Below are 25805 nucleotides of genomic sequence, written 5' to 3' on the forward strand. Positions count from 1 at the left end.
TTAGCTAGTATTTAGTAAATGCCTGTTCTTTAACTAAACATACAGGAATGTAGAAAATACAAAATATTTATAAGAAAGCATTTAGGAAGCAAGTGTTATGATGATAATATTTTAATTAGGCCTAGGGATTGTTCTCCCTTTTGTGCAACTGATTGCTCTAAATCCCTGCAAAGGAAGACTGTGAGTCAAGCAGTGAGTCAAGACAAGATTAATATCCTAATCCAGGATGATCTCTGGGAAACTTCAACAGATGACAGTGCATTCTCGCAGTGGTGAGCTGTTATTGTCATCTACAAGGGCCATGGCTATTTCGCAGCAGTTTTTCAGGGTTGCTGCGAATGTGGACAAACAGATTAAATGGTACAGACAAGCAAACACAGAGGTCTGACCAATGTGGTCAATTATCACAGCATCGTTTCTTTGATTTATTTTGCTTTAGGATACGTCCTCCTAAAATTTATAATGCAACAGAAATATTAAGTCTGTCTTCATACTTGTAAGTAAGGTGCTTATTAAAAGTGGACGGCCAATGTAATGCAGGCTAATTATCATCATTGTCATCATCATCATCATCACAGTCTTCTGTCTCAGGTGATTAGCCTGAATGACTAAATGTTAATCTAGAAGGGGTGAGTGTATGTGTACTGACCTGTTTTTCCTATTGCATCTCCTTGCAAAAGCCCAATTAAAATAGTTTCTGTATAGCTTCTGTTTTTTTCTTTTGATAAACACATATTGGATCATGTATTAGTTTTAGGTTTACACCTTGTTTTTCTAATTACTACTCATAAAAGACCTTAAAACTGCAGTGGATTATTTAAAAATGTACGGTCACCAAAGTAAAGGCCTCGTTTGGAGATATATGGTTTTAATCAGACAGTGAAATAATGCCATTAACTACATCTATATCTTAAGACAAAAAAGAAACACAGATAATACAATAATAAATCAATATGTATGTATAATGGTGAAATGGTAAAACAGTGTGTAAAGCAAATAACCTGTATAAAATAGTGCTCTTCCTATTTATTTTGTTTATGTAAATGTTCTTTTTATGTTTTCATGACACTTAATATTAAATACTACCACTTTTGTTCACTGCTGACAGCTATGAAACTCAAAGAAAGCATGTAAACTAAAATACTGAGAGTTTTGTTGATGTTATTTTGCTTATGCGCAGTCAGTTTTGATGAAAGTGCACTTTTGAATTTTAAATCCGCTGTTAAAGGCAGATGAATGGCTTCATCCATGGTCACACGAAGCCCAGGTGAAGATAATTAATTGCCACTGTGGAAGACACATTTCTGAGACACCTCTGGTATCAAAGTAGAGGGAGTGGAGTAGTTTCAACGTTGACCTGTTTTTCCTCTCTCAAAAATAGCTCTGATTTGACCAAGATTAATAGGGTTTGGAGAGAAACCCACAATCTAAAAGTGTGTGTGAGGGAATATCCCTGTTTCATTCCCTCATGCACACGCTCTAAATATTTATCCCACTAGACTTAGACCATAACAAACTAGTAAGTGCAAACTAAATTAAAGTGATATTTTATTTGTTGTGCAAATGTTGAAACATTGTTTCCTGCTAGATGAAACTACTGTATGCTATTGGCAAAAGAAACTGAGCAGTCAAACACATAAAGCAGAGTATCTCAGTTATGTTTCTGTACATTTCAGAGGAATTTTAGAGCACAAAGACTTTTGTCAACTTTCTTTCCCTCTATTGTAAAAAATAAAGAAGGCGCAACCTTTTAGAGGGTTTTAACTATCCAGTGTTCTTATTTATTATTATGACAACAGATGCAGTACTCATAATCATTTTTTTATATTTAGTGTATTTTTTCAGCCAATAATACAATATGTTTATGATATGTATATTAATACCACCCTGTAAAAATGCTGTGTTACAAATAAAAGTCTTACATTAAAATGTCACTAAAGTAAAAGTATGAAAGTATAATCAGGAAAAGTACTTGAAGAAACTGTATTATTATATATCATATAAATGGATTATTATTATTCAGGAATATTTCAGTGTACCAGTATTGTTAAGAACCATTAAAAAACAAAATATTGATATGACGGTCCAAATACACATATAATAATATTATAATTGTGTAAATAATCTACCACCTATTAAACAATCTCAAATCAGGACTCATGCATTCATGTAAAATCATGGTTTACAATTGTAGCTGAATGAAGTAAAGGACTGCAACTGAGGATTCTTTTAGTTATTGACTAATCCTCTGATTATTTTTTCTACTTATTGAGTGATTTTCCTTTTTTTGGTATCTAAAAATTCTGAAAATGGTGAAAAATGCTGTCACATTTATCCAGAGTCCAAAATAACACATTAACATGGCTTATTTTGTTCATCAAACAAGCCAAACTACAAATACATTAAAATTATTTAAATACTAAAAAAAAAAAGGAAACAACAAATCCTCACATTTGTGAGGATGGAAAAGTTTTACATGAAAAACATATTGGCAAATGATTATCAGATTAGTTGCCAATTAATTTTACTTCAGTCAATTCAGCTGTGCTTGACTTATAACCAAAAAATCATGTTCTATAAACTCTTCAATCTTCCGTAATTAGTAACTAAAGCTGTCAAATTAATGTAGTGGAGTGAAAGAAACAATATTTCCCTCTGAGATACAGTGGAGTATAAGTGCTTGGTTATGGTACTTGAGTAAATGTACTTACTTACACTCCATCACTCCAACACATGGTACAAATGTATGTACAATACATAGTAACTGTGATCCTAAAACCTGGATAATTTTATGTCTTTTATTTATATATATATTTTTTATATTTTTATTATTAACTCAAGAGTTTTGTGTTTGACATCGATGTTCTACAGTCCATATTGCATTTGTGTTACAACTACAACACCAAAAAATAAGCTGTAATTTGTCATAAAATAACTGTTTAAAATTGTTTGCAGTACAGCTGGAAATACTGGGAATCATTAGTAGGGAATCAGTCCTGTCACTAGAGGCCTCTCTTTCACTCTGGTTTTCAGTCTCAGGCTTGAATAACAGCAATGTGCAACAACACTTTAAACACACTCTTCAGAGTACTTTATCAAAGCCAAGTCAATGGAAACAACTCATAGCACTAATGCCTTTCCAGGGTTTGAGCTAATTTCAGATTTGGCCATCATTTTCAAGTCATTAACACACAAGGGAAGGCATTTACTTAGGGTCAAGCACAGAAACTTCCTCTTGGAAAAAGAAGTTTCCTGAGCACATAATAAAATAAAATCCCATACAACCCCCTAAAAATGTTCTCTGCAGGATAACAGCTAATCTGTTGATTATTTTCTCAATCAATCAATAAGTTGTTTGGTTTATAAAATGTCAGACATGGGTGAAAAGTATTGATCCGTGTTTCCTAAAGCCCGAGATCATGTCCTCAAATGTCATGTTTTGTCCGCAACCCAAAGATATTTAATTTGCTTTCACTGAGGAGTAAAGAAAACATAAAATACTCACATTTACGAAGATAGAATCAGAGAATTTTGACTTTTCTGTCTTAAAAATGACTTAAACCAATTAATCGATTATCAAAATGGTTATTATGGCAATTAATTTAATAATCGATTCATAATTGATTAATTGTTGCAGTTGTGAAGAACATGAAAAGTAAACTCATCTTTGCACATTCTTCTGGTTGCAGGTGTTTTTGTCCTCACCTTGCGGCCGTCCACAGTGTACAGCTTCCTGATGTGGTACTGCATGAGCTCGGAAACTTCCTCTAAGAAAAGTCCAAAACTGCGTAGACTCCTGCGGTGCAAGACGATGGTCTTCCTGAACGCGGGGTCACTGTTCTTCACCAGCACCACCCTCTTATTGTACCTGTGGTGATGAGTGTGACGGTCTGCATGTGCTGCAGGATGCTCCTCAGGCCTGGTCGGTCCCCTGAGGACATACTGGTGTGGATGATGGTGGTGGTGATATGGTACATGAGAGTGATACAAAGGTCCAGCCTGAGTCTCTAATGCTTCCAGGGCCTGGGCGTGTCTATACTCCGAGCAAAGGTAACATTCCTCTGGAGGTTCATGATGGGCCACCATGCCATGCTGGGGGATCCTGGGGAGCCGGCTGGTGTGGTGCTTGATGGGGAGAGAAGACTTGTGGGAGCCTTCACTGCCTACAGCGTCGAAGCACTGGAAGTTTCGTTTGTGGGAGGACATTTTGGAGGGCGGTTTAGTCTCCCTGCTCTGGATGAAGGATGGTCTCAAGGGAGCAGAAGAAGAGGGCAGGTCAGCACAGGCAAACAGTTTGAGTGGGCTGTCATGTTTCTCCTGCTCTGCCTAGAGAAACCACACATCTGCATGGCTCCCACTCATCCCAGGCTGGAAGAGAAAATAACACAAGAGAGCAGGCTGAAGAAAAGCTACAATTCAGCTTAAAGTAATTACTTAAAGGGATAATCTGGATCTTTTTAAGTGGGGTCAGTATATCACCTACAGTAGATGAGAAAACTCAAAAATTTCAAGACCGGTGCAATAGATTTTTAAGTTTAGATCCAAACTCAAACTCTTTAAGTTTTCAAAAAGTTTCAGCAACTATTAATTTTTTATTGAGAAAATTTACCCAGAACAATTTTTTTCAACCATTTTAGCCAAAAATCATTGGAAAAAGTAAAGTATCTCAACTAAAGATTATAGGCCAAGAAAACTTTGTTTAGTTTATCCATTTAGTTTGTTCATTGGGAAAATCAGCAATTTTACCTTACAGAACAAGGTGGTCTGCCTCTGCCTCGATCTGTTAGTTTGTGTTATCGCGTGGCTTGTTTTAAAATGTTCAGATTCACCAAAGTTATACAACAACACAAACTGTCAGAACGAGGCAGTGGTACAACAGTGACTCCTGTGTTCTGTGATGTAAAATGACTGACTTTGCCTGTGGAGTGTTTTGTTGCTGACCCTATCCACAACAGTACGTAGCTTCCATGCTGACACTCCAGACAGGGGGTGTGGCAGCCACCATCTACGTTGGGTAAAACACTGACTATGGGTAAGTGCCTCACAACCCCACTCCAAATAATCTGAACTATCCCTTTAAGTGTTTAAGGAAGTAAAATTTAAAAAAGACAGAAATTATTATTATTATTTACATGCAATTTGGCTAACGTGCATACAGACTGAACTTGTATGCCAAGTTTTAGCTTTTCCTGGTAACCCAGCATGGCTCCTTGGCATCGTCCCTAAAGTACTTAAGTCTTAAACATGTTTGATGAGGACTGACAGACGGCTCGTCTGAAAAAGAAAATACTTACAAAGAGACACCTTTAAGGCTATAGGTTTAACAGCATAATACTGTTATACATTCATCTAAGTACCAAGTCAAAGGCAACTGGACTGGACATTTATTCTTGCAGGCATTACAACACTTAATTTAAGAATCTTCCTGAGTTCAAGAATTAGTACTTCTAGATGTCTGAAAATCTAGATGACTAAGAATCTTTAGGGACAAATATTTTGTTGGCATTAGGTCAGAGAATAACATTCTCTAGTGCACCTTTTCATATACTTTTTATACTTATCGTACATTGTATGGTGTACACTGTGCTATTATACTGGTTGGCACAAAACTGACATTTACATTCGTACGAAGAACAGATTTGTTCAGTTTAGCAGCTGGCAAAATCACTTGTCTTTGCAAATATCTGCTACCTTTTAAACCTTTTACACACAGTTGTTACATACTGTATGTACTGACTGCTGAGGAGATCAAAGAGTAAATGAAGAAGAGGATAATGAGGATACAGCCACAAATAAATCCCCCAAGTGACTTTAAATAACAAGCTTATGCCTCTGCCACTGCAGCAGTGAAAGTGGACATTACCTCAGTGATTGCCACTGAAGGAAAGACAGTCTTAGCCAGCTTTTTCCTGCAATCAATAATGCACGGATTACCTAAAAAAGCAGCAATATCTGCAATAAGCACAGTGCATTCTTCCTGTGACAATACCAGGAGGTAAAGATAATTCATTGTTGCCTGATTGGAAAGGGATGCAAGAAGCCCACAATGACATGCAAATAAAAATGAGTCAAATTCTGTGACAAAAAATTGGGCCAAGCTTGACTGACACATATAAAGAACAGGTTTGGCTGTTGTCCTTGTTCTTGTATTAGCAATGTTATAGTCTCGCAAGTAAAGCAGCAAGTGTTCCTTCTCGCTGTTGATTGCTGTAAATACTCTTACATGTCATGTTGCCAACCTCGGCCTTTAAGCCTGGAGCTTTAACCTGAAGTATACCCATTTATAGCCCACAATGACATTTTGATTGAAAATAACTTGAGTAAAAATGATATTCAGACTTCCATAATCCAGCATTATGAAGGTAAATTCTATTTCAGTTAACTAAATTGAAGTCAGAGTTTTGGATAAATTCTTCTGTCCATGATGCTATAATATCAACCATATCATCTGTGTAAAATAGCCCTGCATAGCCACATCCATCCATCATATGATTCATGACCGTCAAATATGAAACTACAAAAAGATATGGGCTACTAATGGCTATAACTCATTTTTAGAGATGTTTTTTTGCAGGATGTCAACATTACAGGTATAAACTTGTATGTAAGGCAGTGTTGTCTGCAAAGTTCCAGAATTTTGTTTAAAAAAATCTGGCTGAGACAATTTACTCTGCAAACTATAGCTGCTGATAAGCACATGAACTGCCCATTTCTACTCACTGGATTGCAGATGCAAAAACTATTTTCTTTACTCACCGTGACCAGGAAACATATGTGGCCTTGGATCCCTAGAATAATGCTATTTATCCCTAAGGTGTCATGTTTGCCAACTGAGGCTCCTAAAAGAGTTCAAACAAGGAAAATAAAAATCATATCCTGCATACAGGCCAGCCTGAGTTCACCCAGTTTAATATGGATTTTTGCATTATCAACATAAACTACGACTCAAAACAACTTGAATTCTTAATTAATTTGATGTTTTGCAAGTGTAGATTGCAGTGTCATCATTTCAGTTATATTGCATATATCTATTGCTGCGCAAATAACTTTAAATATGCAAGAGATGAAGGACTTCAGCTACAATGTACAGCGTATAGACTAAGTATGTATACTCACATGATCCACATTCATAAAATACCCAGAATAGAGAATAAATAGTTCCAAATCCACAGCATGTACGATGTAAACTCCCACAGAAACACCAGAGTTGTTGCGAGCAGAGGAACGAGAAACCAGTTCAAAAGCCTCCCTCCAGAAGCGGGCCTACCTGCTAATCAGATACATGGGAAGCTAAGGATAGAATGAAAAGCCTTGCTAATCACTCTGAGATTGGACTGAAATCTGCTGAGGCTTTGGACACATGACTTGGACTTCACCATTGCATAAAGGGAGTTAAACACGCTTTTAGAAAGCACTTGAAGGCTCAGTGACAATCAATGACTAGGCATAATGTTCCTGGCTTTATCTGCCACCTTTTGTCCCCACAGTCCTCCTCATATGGCTGAAGTCTTTGCTTTGTTTTGACTCTGACAAGCTGTTCAGGCTTCTGCATTTGAACAATGACAAATGACAAAAAAAAAATTATAACATCACAGTATCTTAAGGAAAGATCACTAACAAGGGCATTTATTCTTGCAGATCATAAAGCCTTTCAAGGCAAATGTGACTGAGCTTATAACAAATCTTTTTTTTTGTTTGTTTGTTTTACTTCCTTCATTTCCCAGAATGACTCACAACCCCCACCTGCATTTGTTGCATGTTAGGTTTTCTGTGCTGAAGAGAGACACATTTGTCATAGTGAGAGTAATGACAAGATAGCAGCAGGTTCAAGTCCAGAAAATTAAACCCATCACTGTCAGAACACGTGTTGTGATCTGACAGGTGGGTTTGTCATTTATCTGCAGGGAGGTAAATTGATACTCCTGTCTGTTTTGTGACGGATTTCTCTCTGTGTTCAAAACAGCCCGTTTATCAGGAGGACCTGGAATCTTATTAAACTCCATTGTAGCTGTGCTTAAAGGTGCTATGTGTGAGATTTAGAGGGATGTATTGGCAAAATTTATTGGCAGAAATGTTCATAATGTAATGGATTGTTCAGAATTTTCATTAGTGTATAATCCCCTGAAAATATCATTTTATTTTGTTACCTTAGAATGAGCTGTTTATATTTACGGAGGGCATGGGTCCGCTTCCATCGAGACCGCCATGTTGCCGCGCCATTTGGGAGTTTCACTGTCCGTTCTCCCACACACTTGGAAGAGGAGGTTGAAACATAGGTTTCACGATCTGCCCTCTCAAGGCCAAAAAGCACTGCAGGCTTCATTTGACACATGTGCATTTTGGCCTCGAGCATCAAGATGCTTTTGGTGCACGTTCTGCCATTTAGAACAATGGGTGCACTTCAAAATGCGAGTGTCAGATGCCTTTGGTGCGTTTTTGGCCTTCAGTCATCACCCTCAACCCACCACAAGTGTGTGGCAGCACCTACATCCACAGATCCTGTGGATCAACTCAAAATGTCCGTATTTAATGTCCGGGAACGGGAATGAGACTCAAAAATGAACTTTCTTTCTGGTGCATTTATCAACAGCAACTGACAAATCAAACTTTGTCTTTCATAGAACTGCTGTCTTGTTTTGTGTTACATGTCATAACCTAAACAACAAGTTTTCCAGTGATATTAAGCCTCTCGCTCATTTCACACCAGCTCTCCTAATTGTTGTCACACCTTGTAATCATCAACATGAAACCAAAACATACAAATTTACATACAGTATAACAAACGCCAAACAGAAGGGCTGTCTCAAGGGTCATATCAAGATAAATGTGAAAAGATGGCAGCGTTTAAATCAGCAGTTTATTTTCCAGGGCACTGTCATACTAATAAGAGAAGCTAATTAGCCTACTTCAGCCCAGCTGCCTGTTTGGCAGAGTTTCCTCAGACAGATTGTTGTGACAGAGCAGGAGGCCAAAAACATCCAATCATACATGTTTCACCCCAACTTGTTACACAGGAAGTGTTCAGTATGTGAAGCTATTTTAGAGACTCTCCTCGTCTAAATATCACCTGGGGTCAGCACGCTCTTTTGAAGGACAAAGGCTGTTACCCTTATCAGAGGCCCACAGACGGCGCGCCGATCCCTCCCTGTGATGCTGGGACTTTCAAGAAGTGCTTCATCATGGGAGCACCCACTCCCACAAAGCCTATACACACAACACACACACACACGCAGTGGACCAGGCCCTCGTGCTGCCATCTGTCTTGAGCCTTAAGGAGCTTGATGGGTCATGGTGGGGTGGAGTTGACTCGAGGTGGGCAGATTTATTGTGTCCTCCTGACTCATGGGAGAAAATAGTAGAGAGAGCCCCCCTTGCTGAGTCGTGACGGTGAGTGAGTGACTCACAAGAACTGCTGAGAACGTGGTTTTGTCCTCTTGACGGTGGGCTTTCCTGTGCGAGGAAGAGGGCACCTCCCGTCACTCCTTAAAGGCAAATGAAAGAGGTTTGAGTCACCATGAAGAGAGGATTTATCTTTTAATTAAATGTCTGAATTCTGAAACACTGGAACGGGAACACTGTAAAAAATCATACAGAAATTTAGTGGAATCAACTAATCATTTCTCATTAATGTAATGTCAATATACAAGTTTTTTTTTGTTCAAGTTAATTACACTACACACATTTATTTTCAGAACTTAAACACAAGTTCTTCTAATTTTAAGTCTTTTGCCTTGAAATGAGTTGAAGTAATGTACTGTACAGAGTTCAATCAACTCATTAAATTAAGTTTCTAAAAACCATGATCAACATATTAGCAGAGTTTCCTGCCCTGAAACCTGCAGTCATCAAACTACTCTTAAAAAAGAACAATGGACAATTCACTAATGAACAATTACGGGCCCATATCATACACACCTTCTTTAAGTAAAATCACTGAAAAAGCTGTTTTTCAACAGCTGAATAACTTTTTTGGCACGGTTTTGATGTCCTCCACTCTGGATTTTGACCACACCACAGTACTGAGACCACTCTTGTTAAGGTCTTCAGTGATATCCACTTAAACACAGACAATGGCAGAATTTCAGTCTTTGTATTATTGGATTTCAGTGCTGCATTTGACACAGTTGACCACAACATATTACTATTACTTCCTGGCACAATACTGAACTGGTTCGAATCCTACTTAAAGTACAGGGATTACTTTGTGTCTTTAGGTAATGACAGATATGAACAGACAAAAATGACCTGTGGAGTTTCCCATGGCTCCATTCTGGGGCCTCTTCTGTTCAATATCTACATGCTCCCAAACAATAGAAAACAACAAACAACAACAGAATATATTACCATAATGATGCAGACTAAACACCATATATAACATGGGACTATAATTCCATACACGCACTCAGTGGTTGCATTGAACAGATCAATCAATCAAATCAATTGGATGTGCCAGAATTTTCTTCAGTTACATAAAGACAAAAGTGAAGTAATCGTTTTTGGATCCAAGGAAGAATGATTAAAAATTAACTTCAATCAGTGATGTTAGAAATCACAAACCAAGGCAGAAATCTGATCATGGACATAAATTTCAACAGCCAAATTTAAAATAATTGCAAAGTCACCCTGAAGAATAAATCAAGAATTAAAGACTTATTTCTCATCATGATTTGGAAAAACTTGTATGCATTTATCTTCAGTTGACTCAACTATTGTCACAGTGTCTTTACACACGCAAAAAAAAAAAAAAAAAAAAAAAAATGAATCACATCACTATATTTATTTTTACCATGAATCCACCACCAGCCTCTCAGAGTTCAAAATGCCACAAAGCCACAGAGAAATTATTTCCCAGGACCTCTAGTCTGCATTAAATTGAATTAAATACGATTAACCGGCATTTCATTCTGCTGTCAGCTGTCCAGCCTTCACCCTGCGAATATAGTTTGGATCACAGACGCAGCAGGATGCCCTGAAGCTCATCATCTGTCAAGCTCACACGTGTGCGCTGTTGCTAAGGCTTAGCACTCCCCCCTCCTGGCTGCAGTTAACATATCAGGGCTAATTAGCGTGCAACCTGCTGTGCAACAGGACTCCTGCTACGAAAGCTTTACACCTAGGAAGTTGAAGCTTTGATAAATGGGCCTGGCTAAAGGGCAAGATTTGGATGTTTAAACCCAAATTGGAGGTTGAATGTAAACTGTGATAAAAGCTCTCACGTAAGTGGTGTGCTGATGGTCTCGAATATTAAGATTATTATGCAGTTGCATAAATTTAGGCTGCATACCAGTCAAAAAATAGATCTTTTAAATAAAGTGTAATAAAGCAATTGCTGTTAACCTTGGGGATATAATGATACCAAAACCTCAAGGTATGCCATGATACAAAGTCCAAGATTTGTTGTTTATCCAGACATTAAAAACAAAGAACAATGATGGCTTGAAAAATTTTAAGTTATTATTATTTATTAAGTTATAACTCTAATGTGTGCAGAATTATTAGATCATATAAAGTTTGTTATTCCTTTTAATTTAAAGTGCTTCTGCTTTCCTCCTTTACCACAGTAAAATAAAATTGGTGTGAATTGTCTTTGACAGTGAATTCTTGAATTATGTCTGTACAATAGCAAAATAAAATAAATAACAAATGGCACATATTGCAAATACAATAAGTTATCATCTTTTTTATGATGATATCTCAATATAGAGCATATTATTACATCCTTACACCTTACATGATAAGGTACTGAATAATCATTAAAATTATAGTACACAGCAAACATGAGCAACTTTATTACTGCAAAAAATGAGAAAGAATTTGCAATTAAAAACAAACAATACAAGTATTTTTTTTTCTTGATACCAATGTTATATATTTTTATTTAAGTCCAATGCAAGTTCATGAAGTAATTTAAAAATACAATTTAAAACAACACACAGCATGCAACTAGCACCTGAAAAACACTAAAAACTGTCTGGATCACCAGACAGGGTGGATGTTAAATAAGAGATGATGATATAAGGAACAAACGTTACGTCTTTGTCACTAGGGTTTTATACGATAAAGAACCTGTGCCAGTCTCATGATAATGAGCACCCAGACAGGCTTGACAAGTGGTCACTCCTTGACCTTAACCTCTCACAGTGAAGTCACAGCGAGGTCAGTGTGAGGATCACAGGAAGGTAGTATAAATATAACCAAGAGAAGAAGCTCTGTGCTGCATATTTACACACAAAGCACATTTACAGACCACGCTCTGGATAAATCCTGCTGGACTTAGAGAAAACTGCTGGAGAATGCTAATTTAAGTGTCCTGTTATATTTATCCATTTGCTTTTTTTCATTTTTTTATTTCTTAGATTTACAAATCTGTAAATTTGGGGTTTAGATTTGCATGTGTGTCACTATATACTATGTAACGAAGTTTATGCCACATCAAAGGTTTACACACAATATAGCACCATGTTTGACTTCACCACCATAAATTCAGACTTTATAGTATAACATGACGCCTTTGCCATTTATATTTTCAGAACAAAAGTCACTATTTTTACTGCCTGCTAACACAGGACATGATCCTGTGACAATCCTATTAGTGAGATCTAAAAGTAGTCAAACAGCCTCTTCTACTGCATAATCAAACCAGGCATTCACCTCATCTGACTCTATGAACATATCTCAATGGCAAAAAGAGTAATCATTATCATTTGCTTAATATAACTAATTAAAATGAATGATTTCAAACAGTGTCTCTAGCTGCATAATCACTGTACACGAGATATTGTGGTTCATATCTATCATTTCACTGAGTCTTCAAACAAGGAGCTGCTCCAGGAAGTGGCATGTAGTAATCTCTCTGCTCTTGATGTTTAAAAACAATTACTTTTTTTTTTTTACCTAATTCATCATGCCTTAATAACATAAAATTAAAAGTCAAACAGAAAAGTGATGTCTGTCAGAAGTGGGATTCGAACCCACGCCTCCAGAGGAGACTGCGACCTGAACGCAGCGCCTTAGACCGCTCGGCCATCCTGACAGTGCGTCCGTCTAAGGATGACGTCGTCTCCTATAAATGACTACCCCACTGATATACGCGACCAACACATACTTTCTGGAAACTGCTTTTTTTTTTTTTTTTTTTTTTTCTCCTGAATGTGATTTGTCTAGCTTCTACTTGCCCGAAAAGAACCGATGAATTTTCATACAAATGCCTCACACTGCAAACCTAATGAAATGTAACTGCCACCTCACTCATGGTTTAAAAAAATGAACCAGCGCAAATATGACAATTTTAAGCAACCAACACAAACCATCATGATCTGCACAGAACTCTACGTCTAAGCACAGAACATAAAAAAGTAACAAAAAGTAACATTTGCGTTTTGTAATATAACACGGCTAACCTTGCGGACTAACATATCCAGGCATGACGGGTAAAATGTTAATATTTTAGTAGGTAGTCTCATTTGATTGGTTCCCGTGTGACAAGCGCTGTATCCATTTCAAATTAAAAGCACCCCGGCCGTTTCAGTAGATAGAGGTGATGAGAAACTTAGTATTATACTCGTTAAATTTAATTGCTCATATAATTTAATTGTTCATATACATTTTAAATTCATTATTTTCTTGTGTTTTTTATAAGTAATTTATAAATTTAATATTATGACAATTCATGGTGTATTTTATTTTGGGTACTGGGAGACGTCAAATTTCTCCTATCTGTCTTAAACTGAAAGTTTGGGAATCCCTGATTGATAGCCTACTTTCTCTAGCTGGCTAATAAGATAACAAGCATGGCTACTGTGTTTCATGGTCATGTTTAGGCTGCAGGTGCACTTCCTCTCAGGGCCACTAGATGCTAACTTTTAAAAAACGGCATCAAATTAATGGAAGAATCCTCCAGTTTCTTCACTAAACCAATAGTCCACAGCAAAGATAGGCTCTTTTCAGGTGTTATTTCTTTCTTCTTCTTCTTCTTCTTCTTCTTCTTCATCTTCTTTTTTCAAATCACCATCCCTGCCAGTATTGTGAATGGCAGAAGTCAAACCAAAAAAAATACCAATTTGGCTTTTCAATAGTCAGGGAAATCAACTTACAGCTGCGCTTTTGATAACATTCGCTATCAGCAAGATATTTAACAAAAGTAACTGAGTAAGTTTACAGTGAGAGTGACATACCATGACATATTCTGCCAAAAAAAAAAAAAAAAACAGGACCAAAAAAGACAATCTTTGATTAATTAAGACTTCAGTTAAGATTTATTTTTTTCTTATTTTTTAAAATCTTGTACTGGTTAATTAATTTCATTGATAGCACCAGGCCTACACACAGCTGGAGCCAATTAAGCAAATTATTGCACTAAAGTAAGTTATGATTCAAACTAGGGATGGACAATACTGATAAAAAATGTATCATAATAAAATGTTTCATTTCAGTCAATATTGATCATTATTGATCATTTTTCAATAACCTATTTTTAACAAAGACCAGGACAAAAAAAAGGATGAATTTAACTACTTTATTTTGAATTTAACCACCTCATATCAAGAAGGTTATGGTTTTCGAATCCCACTTCAGACAGGGCAGTTCTCTGTGGAGTTCTGATGTTCTCCACATGCTTGCATGGGTTCCTTCAGGTGCTCCAGTTTCCCCCACCATCAAACACATGTATGTTAGGTCAATTCTCCAGTCAGTACTCTTGACCAAAGTGCTGGATAACATCTGGAGTTTGAAGTTAAGGTCTCTTTACATTAATGCCTGCCATCATTAAGTTTTGTTTTGTATTCACATAGGGAAGCCTACATCTCTCTAATGTTAATGTTATTAATATACATTTTTGAGAGGCACGCTTGCCTGTAGCATTATTATCTCACACCTAAGCAGAAATCGGTCAGTTTATAAATGGCATAAGTTAGCCTATAAGGTCATGGGCTATTGTAATTAATGAGTTTTTATAGATTCTTAGTTCCAAACACCTTGGGAAAACTGCCCAGTGAAAGTGCAAACTGTGTAATATTTTACAGAAGCAGAATTTACCAAACTATAGGGTCAAGTCTGAGTGTGATCCTAGAAAATGTCTTTGTATAACTTTATTTTTAATGTGATGAATTGCTGTATGGAGTGGAATAGCAGCTGAAGTGTCCAGAGAGCAAATATGAAAATACTGTGGTCTATTTATCATCAGTCTATGTTTGAATGTTAGTGTTTTGTAACGTGGCTAATGGTTAGTGAGTTCAGTCTTTGTGTTACAGTGGATACGTGACTGCAGCAGCTCGATTTGCTTATCAGAGCTTTCAGCTATCACTGCTCTTAAGCATTCCGCCATCTGTAATAAACATAGACCTATCCAGCTCATATCCTGTTTTGAACCTGTCAACATGGTACTTTAGTTGAAGTGTCTGAACTCTGGGGACGACTGTGTGAGTCATTTCCATGTGTCTCATTTTTGATGTTGAGTCTTTAAGGAAACGAGGCAGAGCATCCAGCAGGAAGGGATTCCTTCAAGCTCAAACATCAACAACATCCCGAATATTACAGCCACCGCAACGTAAGCTCGGAGGAATGGGAGTGAGCGTGGAAATGATGCCAGAGTGGCCCGGTGCCAAGGTCAGTGAGAAGTGCTCTTACCCAGAAATTCTGAGTGTAAACAGTGAACATCAAGGCAACGGAAATGCTGTGTGTCATGGCTGACGTACTTTATCTCTGAATAAGCACTGGTAAATGAGGTTTGTTGTTCCTCTATGTAGGAACTTGCATCACTGATCAGTCATCTTGCATGAATCTTACAGTTTTCAGGCTCCTGGGGGATGGAGACTCAAACTGTAATGCCATGGATGTAGATTTTTTCATATGGTGATGAATATTGTTAAATATTACTACATGGCTTTGTTAAATACTCGACTGTGATCGGCCTAGTATGGCATTCTAAGGTCTGTTATTTCCTAATAGCACACGGTTTCTATGGACGCAGTTCTGAACATAGACTCTGAAGTAACAATAAAATAATTTTTATTATTAAATTATTATTATTTTTTTTTTTGAGTTAGTTGCCCTTTAATAAATAGTATAATGTACAGTGAACAGGTCAGTAAACCCCAACAAGACAGTGCAGAACTAATGACTATTAACTAGGGCTGCAGTTGGCAATTATTTTCACTATTGATTAATATGCTTATTATTTTGTCTGTAAAAGGCAACAAAATAATGAAAAATACCTGTCACAATTTTCTAGAGCCCAAAGTGACATCTTCAAATTGTTTTTCGTCTGAGATAAGTTGCAACTCTTCCTTTCTCCAGAGAGGATCGGGAGATTACAGCCCCAAAATAATAATCTTGGACTTCAGGGGCACCTTAATAGAAAGTATTTTACCAATCATATTGATCACCTCATTCCAAAAAGTTCTTATCTTATTACATTCTCATATACAATGAATAAATGTTCCTTGAAAAAGGCTACACTTTTATGTAATTTGACTGGTGTCAAATAAGTAGGCATCAGCCAATTGCACTGAAGAAATTTCAGGCTCATGTTTGCTGTTTACTTGGACTTCTATACAGGCTTGAATAAAAGCTTGTTATTATTTAAATTTGAAAAATGTTCTCTTTGGAATCCTCTGCTGGAATTCTGAAAGTTTGATGACATCATTTAGAACCTTTTCACTTCTGCCCCAGAGCCTCAGAGGGGCGATTAGAACCGGATAAAACACTCACCAGTGTTTGCACATTTTCCAAAAGAGAGGCTTCAGAGATACTTTCTTCAGACCAACGTGTTTGTAACTGTTCTGCAGATTTGCAGACCAGCTCCCTTGTGCTCAGTCTGTACACACAGAAACAACTATTTTCTGTGATCTTCTCTGTGACGATGAACGGACAAGGAGACGATCAAGGTTTCGGACGTGTTGTGGCGCAGCCCGTCCTCCCCGCGCCACCAGCATTTGGAGTTACAGGGGGGCCATAATGACAGCATTAATGTTGAGGATGCAGGCCCTGGCACTGACTGATGTGGGACTCAACCTGCATATGGAAGAACACCCACTGTGTGGTCAACCTAGGCGATGGCCTCGAGAGGAGGATGAAGATGATGAGGAGGAGGAGTGCAAAAGATCGAGGTGGTGGGATGAGTTTGAAGATTGTGATTCTGACAGCTGGTATGACAGTGATGTCAGCAGCATTCTGTATGAAAGCGAGGAGGATAGCGATGAAGATAATACTGCAAAAGAAGAAGAGGAGGACCGACGTCCTGGAACAACCAGAAAGAGGCAAAGAGATCAAGAAGAAGAAGAAAATGAAAAAAGCACAAAAAAAATCCAGACAGTGACGAGATCAATCAGTGTCAGAGACATACGAAATCCTCACATACCATCAATGGAAATGTAATGCTTTGTTTTGGCTGCACTGATTCGTCACACTTGGACAATTTAAATTTTCTTTAGAGGTGAACTCATTTATTCAACCTTACAAAAAACTATATCTTGATGAACACAGCTTTAAGTAATGATAAACTAATCCTGAAGTAATGGTACATGATCCTGGGTGGTCTTGAATCACCCTGAAGGCGTTTATTTTGCAATAATGACTCACTTACCATGTATGTCCCACTTACTGAATGTCTACTTACTTTAAGAAAATCAATAATTTAAAAGAAAATATTAGTCTGATCAGAACTGCAGCCATAGCAACCATCTGATATTCATAACAACAGTCTCTTATTCATAGAGACAGTTTGCTATTCTGAAATAATAGTCATGTAATAAATTTCAACACAGTGTGATACTTGAGGGGATAAAATAGTAGCTGATGATAGGAAAGAAATGATTAGTAAATTATAGCAAATAACTACTTATTCATTAAGAAAGTGGTTGATATGCAAAATGTTAGACACTGCTTCATTAATGTAGTTTAAAACTTGGTCATCAGTCAAAGTATTATTTGTACTGTTTTGCTGCCCAGGAAATAATAATTGGCTGACTTTTAGTGAATACTCAGGAATTACCTCTGCAGTGTTAGGGTTGTTTTTGTTCTTCAAAATAAGATTATCTTAGATTATCTTACTATACTTTTTACTGTGCATGTACTCTAAGATCAGACATGACATTGAACACTGTTGACCACTGATTGAAAAAGTTTCCAAAATAAAAAATTGAATGATGTTCACAAATGATCTTCTTTAAATTGTATTTCTTGCCTATGCACATACATACATTCTACATACATAAAATATTTGTATATAGAATAAAACAGTAATTTAATAATAAGGGGTAATAATCATTCATTTTTACTGATTGGGTCAGCCAACATTCTGTTATGTGTTTGATTCTGTTTCACTGTAAGATAATAACGTTATTTAACTCAGTCCATGTCTCACTGAACTGATCACATCAGCCTTGCAACTAATATAACTGTTACATTGTTTCCACACTAATTTTATGAATGATATTTGCTGAAACATTTAAAACTTAATGGCTCTCGGTGAGTCTCAGGAGCTGTCATCAGGCAGCCTGCTGGTTTGCTTTGTCTATCCTCCACAGTAGCTGTTAAAAGGGGCTCTCTCACACCGCTGAACTTATAACATCACTCATCTAAATCATTAGTGCGTCTGCTTTTCAGGATGCACGCTGAGTAAACTGTGTTGGTGTAGGATGATGATGGGGCCAGAGCCACGATGGCAGTGTGTGGGCCCACTAAAATGGAAAGATGGGGAGTGACTTCAGATCAAAGACATGTAGGCCTTTTAAAGAGCAACATGCACATTCATTTAAAGTGCGGACATGTCATTAGCAGAGTTACTGTAGTTTTTTCATTTGATTATATTTTTCATCTGTTTTTATTTTTGTTTTAGTTTCCAAGGTTCCAGGTTTTCATTAAATTCAGTATTATTTTTAGTTTTATTATAATGTTGGGGGTATTTGTCAGGGGCAGAATAGGATTAAAAACTAAATACAACTGACTTACAGTCATCACAGTCTCAATAAACCTGTGCACCAATGCCTCACCATGCCTGTCGTGTTGACAACTGTGACCAAAGACTAAAACTAAAGACATTCTCTGTATATTACTACTTTATTTTAGTGACAAAATATATTTTTTGTTTTTTGTCATTTAGGTGTAATCCTGGAAGGGATCATGCAGCGGGTCGTGTGTATGCTTGTGTGCTTCAAATCTTTTGTGCACATTTATGACTGTATGCTAAAGGATTTTGTCATGTTGTAGTGATTCATAATTTTTGAAAACTCTTATAAAACCTACATACAGCCTTCACCGACTGCGGACTCCTCATTCCTCTATCCGGCTGGTAAAACCTAGGCTAAAAACGAGGGTTATCGACTACCAGTGTTGGGGAGTAACTTTAATCTGTTATAGTTACTGAGAGAAAATATGTAATTAAATGATAGTCACTAATCAAAACGTTTGTGATTACAAAGGGGTTACATTTGGATTTTTTTTTTCTGGTTGCCTGGCAGAAATCTTCTAACTTTAGTTAACTATAATAACCTTGGTTATTAGCTGATATTTTTCACAACTGTGAATTCACAAAGCTCAAACAGTAACATCTCACTAGACGACCAATTTTACCATTTCCAAACTTTGCAGGAATTAGCCATATCCTCTGCAGTTTAACTGCACGTCTCACCTCAGTCCTGATTAAATACCTTTGTCGGAAAATTAAAACATTGCATGAGATATTGTAATTACCTCAATTAAGACATGAATCAAAATACATAATGCCTCCTCCAGTTATTCCCACAATACGACATCACACACGGAACATATAAGGATGTTCTATCTCTTAAATGGAACAACCACATTGCAATTAGGAAGCACAATAGGAACATCCTCCTCCACATTGAGGTGAAGAGTTACACCACCCCTGGGAGAATCTGCAGCAGTCAAAAACAAGCCAGATAGCGCTGCAGCATACACAGACCAGTGCACGCCATGCTATTAGAGAAAGAGAGAAAGAGCAATGCAGGCCAGGCTGAAAAAATAGGACATGTGCTGCAATTTTGCATCACTTGTTATAAAAAAAAATACAAAATCTGTGCAAGTATTTTAGATCCTTTTTCAGTGCTGTTTCTGCTTTGAGTAAAACGTTTTAAAGCTCTTATTAAAGTGGGGACTTTGTACATGTACATAGTTTTGGACGAGAGCACATTTCTCAATCCTTTTTTGTACATTCTGCAGCAAAGCCTGTGCCGATTTGGTAATCAGGCCGCGCTTATGGGTAAATGGAAATCTAGCCTTCTCCTTCGTTGGGTTGGCAGCCATGTGCTGGCCTCCCTCTGTGCTTTCGCTGGTCGCCTGTATCTGCTTAGAACAGGTGCCGGATCCCGTTCAGCTGCAGCATTCACAGCACAGGTACGGGTGGGAGGCCCTTGGCTGCTCACACAGTCCCCCAAGTTTTTCCAGGGGTCCCCATCTGTGTCCCCGCACATCCTCTGCCACATGGCACCTGTCCCTCGACGAGTCTGGTCCATTCTTCGTCCGGCGACGTACACGCCTGCCTGCCACCCCACACTCTGCCTGTTGTTGAGCCACAATGAGATGAAGAATAGCTGCACCCATAATCCCTTGCTGTGAGATGTGTGTGTGTGCGTTTTTTTTCCTCCTTCTTCTCCTCCTTTGGCCAGATTTAGGGCCAAGTACAAATTGTAAACAGGTTATTATGCTGCTGTAACACACTCCAACTGGAAATGCACTCCGACAACATTTAGTGTTTGCTGATGTAAGTGTGTCTTTATCCGGCGCACAGAGTAGTTTAATTTGGTGTAAAGTTCACTGCATTTACTGTGATGAGGAGGTTGTAATTGGTTTTGGTGTTTTCTATTTGCAGGGCTTAACAGGAGAGACATGATTATTCCCCCAGAATCACTTTGCTTCAGTTACAAATAATTGATTGAATGATACATGTAGCTGTATATATTAGCTTTTATAATGGCAGAGCATTCAAAACTGAGTACAGCAGTCCAAATAGTGAGTTGGAGCTGTAGATGGTATATTAAATCCATTAAAACCCTGGTTAATATACAATCTATGGTTGAAGTAAGACGTGTCCCCCTCTCTGCCCCCTCCTCCCCGGACTCAAAGCTCGGCAGGTTACCTGCACGCTGCAGGGACACTAAACCCACACAGGCGCAAGATGAGCATAACACTAAACTTTGACAATGACAAGCAATGACATGTCCTGCACTGTAAGTTGATCAGCTGTTTAAAACTGACAGTTAAAAGCTAAGCCTGTTATCCTGAAAACAAAACCAACTGATCTGAAAACATACAGCACACAGAGGTTAGTGACTGCCTGCGTTACTGCCTGCCAGACTTCATTAACATATTCCTTAACTTAACCATTATAAACATCTACTCCTTCCAAAAGATTATTAATAATTTCTTGTGACTCATAATCAGACACTAACTTGTTCAGGGTTTGAATTAAAGTGAAACAGGCCAAAAATAACAGGGACTGGAATTTCAAAGGCAAAAATTTTGGATAGCCAGTATTTAAATGTAGTTGTATCCTTAATCATATTTTGTCAAGGAGAAATATGTAATATTTTTACTGTAGTAAATCATAAAATCATCATGACATGTCATCAGCGATTAAGGAAACATGCCAAGCCAGCATGTTCTCATCTTAAAATTTAAATTAGAGTTCAAATTAATGCAGTAATGAGTAATTGTCATGAGTCATCAGAAATTATTAATAATTTTTTAGAAGAATCAATGTACAGAATAGAAGTCGTTGTTGGTTGTTATTGTCAGATTACAGTGCTGCGCTCATCTTGCACTGCTGTAGTGTAACTGCAGCAATACACTCTGCACAATACAAGAGCCAACTCAAACACATCATAACATGCAGTATTTATATACGTAGGTTTAAAGGCCAGAACACTATCTGACATTAGTTTGCCGTAGTCACGTAGATCAAATCAGCCTCTTCCTCTTGACCTATAGTTAAAATGCAAAGAACGTCATACAGCCCGAATGGTCAACCTCCAGATGTGATGCGATTGGACGCTCCCTCACTGGCTACACAATGGATGCTGGACCAACCAGACAGTCGGCCTCCTCCGAGCCTCCGGAGGACACGATATTTAAAGTGATCACTGCTCACCTCGCTCCCAGCAGATGGATAATACTTTACACAGCTGTGCGAGCTCCGCGCCCCATCAACACACCCACACCGAACCTTACAAAATGTTGTTACCTTGACAGTCAGTGTTGAGTTAGACCACCAAGTTGTTTGTTTGCCCAGGGAAGTGACATGACGGCACAGGAGGAAATAGGAAACATAACAGACTACCTGACAGACCCATTCCACGGGCTTGACCTGAGACTGGAACTGAGCCAGTCAGCAATCAGAGAGAAATAACAAGAGGAGGCTCTTTTGTTTGTTCAGCCTATATCCTCATAATCACAAATATTGTAAATCTTGTGATCCGCAAATGTTTGATGGATTTAATTAAATTAATTAATGAAATTGTGCCCTCCCTTCTCGCACAAGAGGGAGCTTTATAGACAATTCCTGCAAGTGCCGGTGTGTATAGTTTAGTTAAGTGTTAAGTTTCTGCAGTTCACAACAACGTCATGCAGGTGTTTGTTGACACATTATTTTCTCTTTCCTCTTTGATTTATTGCTGCTAAAACAGCAGCGATGGCTGTCTCGGGTTTTCAGCAGAATGCTCTGACTAAAGGTTACGCTGACAATGAGTCAACTTCTAGGGAGGAAAGGATCGAGTCTGACAAGTTGAGCGTTTTGCCCTCACTTCCCGAAAACTTAAAAGTCACAAGATGAACAATTCTCTGTAAATACTCCGGTAGAGCTCCTCTGGGCATTTCACAGGAGGGATTTTAGTGCGCTGTCGAAGATGAGTGTTATTATCCATAGGAGATGTTTGTCATTGGAAACTACTACATATAATATGCAGCATTTAAAAAAATGTATAGAATTATATAAGATTATCCCTCTCAAGCATCATTTATGACCCACTAGAAGTATGAGTTATTTTCTTGATTCTGCTCGGGATGCTTTACTGACTCCAAATGTCATTTGATGTCCTGGGAGTGACTCAACAATCAACTATCTTTCCAGTGGATTTACAAACAGCATCATTGCTTTGATAAAAAAAATTGTCTTTGAAGATTTTGAATCAATATCAGAATCAATAGACTAGAAGGCTAGGAGTATAAAAATATCAAATTTATCAGGAACGGGGGAAAAAATGAATCTGGACTCTGACAAGTTTTGCAGAGAAAAGTAAACTCCTTTGTAGCTTGTTAGCAGCATAATGATTAGACATTAATTTATTGTTATATACTACAGCTGTGCAGTGCTCTTTTTGTGTTTTGTTGTGGTGCTCGTTTGAACGTATGTTTTATGTTGTGAATTTCTACATTCTAGTTAGTCTGTATGGTTTTATCTCAAGCTTTTTATGTTAACATGTGGGTCGGGTTAATGTTGGGTTTGAAAACGGGGTCGGTCTGTTGCAAATGCCAGGGATGTTGTTTTGATCCCAGTCTGTCACTGTACTGCACCTTTACTATGAGCAGGCTCTGTGTAAATAACATGTATTTGAATTTCTAATTGTGTCTGCTGTCCAGAATTTTGAGAAAGTTCACCTTTGACTGTTAAAAAACAATAGATTATCTGATAAATGGATTGTCATGAAGCTAAAGGTCTGTTGGTCTTGAAAAGTTGACAAATTGGAGGCCATGAAATACTATTTGAATATCAAAGCATAAGATGATATGATGAAAACACTGCTTTATTCTGGTCATGTACAGTCTGTCTAATAGTCTAATGTGATGATGCTTTGTTGACGCTTGAGTCTTTGTCCTTGTCTGTGCTACGGTGTCCTACCCTGAGGTGGTGGATGTGATTATTGAGACATTGCAGGGCGTCTTTACCAGGGGAGTCTGAGCAGCTGCACCCTGAGCTGACCCTGACAACTCTGGGGCGAATAGACTACTTCCTCACCCTGCATGCCTGGGGCACCACCCGTCCAAAATATGGCTGCACTCAAATGGACCCTCCGCAGAGTTTTGACCCCCTGCAGGCACAGAGGGTAATGATCTAACCCTGAAGAAATGAACACAACGTCGGCAAGCTGCAGACACCGGTACTTGATGAATGTTGTCATTTGGTTGAGTTTAATCACATTGGTAGGTGTGTCAGAAGCACAGAATCGTGGTTGAGTGTGGGTACAGAGAAAGGCCATGTTGGTACATATGTTCACCACAAGTGTTGTTTTCTGATTTTTGTGATTATGTGTGGATGTTTGTGGTGCGTCTGTGGTCAAGGTAGGACAGGCCAGGTTGACAGAGACTCCCCTGAAAAATAGTGGGTAAGTAAAGACGGGTAAGTAAGATGCTAATCAGCGCGGCAGTGTTTCCTCCTGCTTGCTGAACAGCGGGTTCCCTTCCCTCTCTCTGGCTCTTTAATGCAGGGCCCAGCCAGGCCCAAACATCCTGACGGAGAGAGGCTTTTCCCTTATCAGTCAGGAAACACCGCTCCTCCGCCACATCCTCTTTACAAGAAGCACGACTCAACCGTTCCCAAAAAATGCAGGAAGACCAGCCAGACTCCAGGATTTGTCAAAAGCCCCCTGAATTCCTTTTATCGAAAAAGAAAAATTCAAGAGAACAGAGCGGGTGAGAGAGGGGAGGACTTGGAGAGGGGGGAGTTGGGGGGGGTGGGTAAAAAAAAAAGAGAAAAATGAGGAGGGTGTAAAACAGTCAACGAGGCCCTGGGATTTATTTTTTTATTTATTTTGCACAGATTACGAAAGGTCTGCATCAGCAAGATAGAACACGGGGTGAGGGGGTGGGGGTGGAAGGGGGGGTCCAGAGTGCCTAAGAATGGTACCCAGAATAAGACTCCCGGAAAACAAAGGACGGTGAAGATGGAGGCGGCGTGGCGACGGCTGTGCCTGTTTTACACTAATCCTCTGAACCGGGATGAAATGAAAGCGAGAGGAGACGGATGGAGAAGGATGATGTGATGGAGGGTGGAAAAAGCGAGCAGGGAAGTGGGTGTCAGAATGGGCCACTCACAGCACAGCAACTAGACAGAGTCCAAAATAGAAGAAGACGTGGTGTGAGACTGAATTCAAAGATGGACAAGTAACACACACCATTTCTCCCCTATTTCTGTAAAAAAAAAAAAAAAAAAAAAAAAACGTCTACTGTCTTATTTTTTACTCACTCATTAACTACACTGTTTAAATAAACTGTTTTAACTTAAAAAAGTTCATGTCTGGGCTGCCTTAAAATTCTCAGTTGACTGAATTTGAAAAGACAAGTTGAGGCAATTTTGTAATGACGCAAAACAAATAAACGTTTCTCATCTAATAGATGTGACAAAATAAGTTTTACTTGAGAAAACAGCTTCAGTAAGCTTAAAATATCAAGGTGAACAAGCAAACCTTAAGTCAGTCTGAAGATTAACTGTTCAGGACACTAATTCAACTCATCATTTCAAGTTAAAAAAAAATGTAGAAGAACCGTTTAGGAGAGTTTTTAGTTAATATGCTTATCAAGATTCTTTAGAAGCTTAACTGAATTAAACTTGATTGAACTCTATACAGTATATTCATATCATAATTAAAACTTGTATATTTACCTTAGTTTAATTAAAAACAACTTTTTTTTATAAAGGGTGTTATGTATCTACGTAGCTATATGAATAGAAATGTGTGTGAGTGTATCAGGTATTACCAATATCTCTCGTTTAGGTGTAATAATGAAATAAAAAAAAAGTCATTATTCTGTTGTGGTATGTTCTCTGTGGGCGCATTCTCCAAGCAGCAACTGCA

General features: G+C 38.1%; 1 non-coding gene across 1 annotated transcript; it reads right to left on the reverse strand.

The window, feature by feature from the left end:
- Positions 1-12950: 12950 nt before the first annotated feature.
- trnal-cag (transfer RNA leucine (anticodon CAG)) lies at positions 12951-13033 on the reverse strand. The gene has a single exon. It is a non-coding gene; the product is annotated as a tRNA-Leu (tRNA).
- Between the last annotated feature and the right edge of the window lie 12772 nt (positions 13034-25805).

The sequence above is a fragment of the Lutjanus erythropterus genome, chromosome 15, assembly GCF_056507025.1.
Source record: "Lutjanus erythropterus isolate fLutEry1 chromosome 15, fLutEry1.hap2, whole genome shotgun sequence".
NCBI classification, from domain to species: domain Eukaryota; kingdom Metazoa; phylum Chordata; class Actinopteri; order Lutjaniformes; family Lutjanidae; genus Lutjanus; species Lutjanus erythropterus.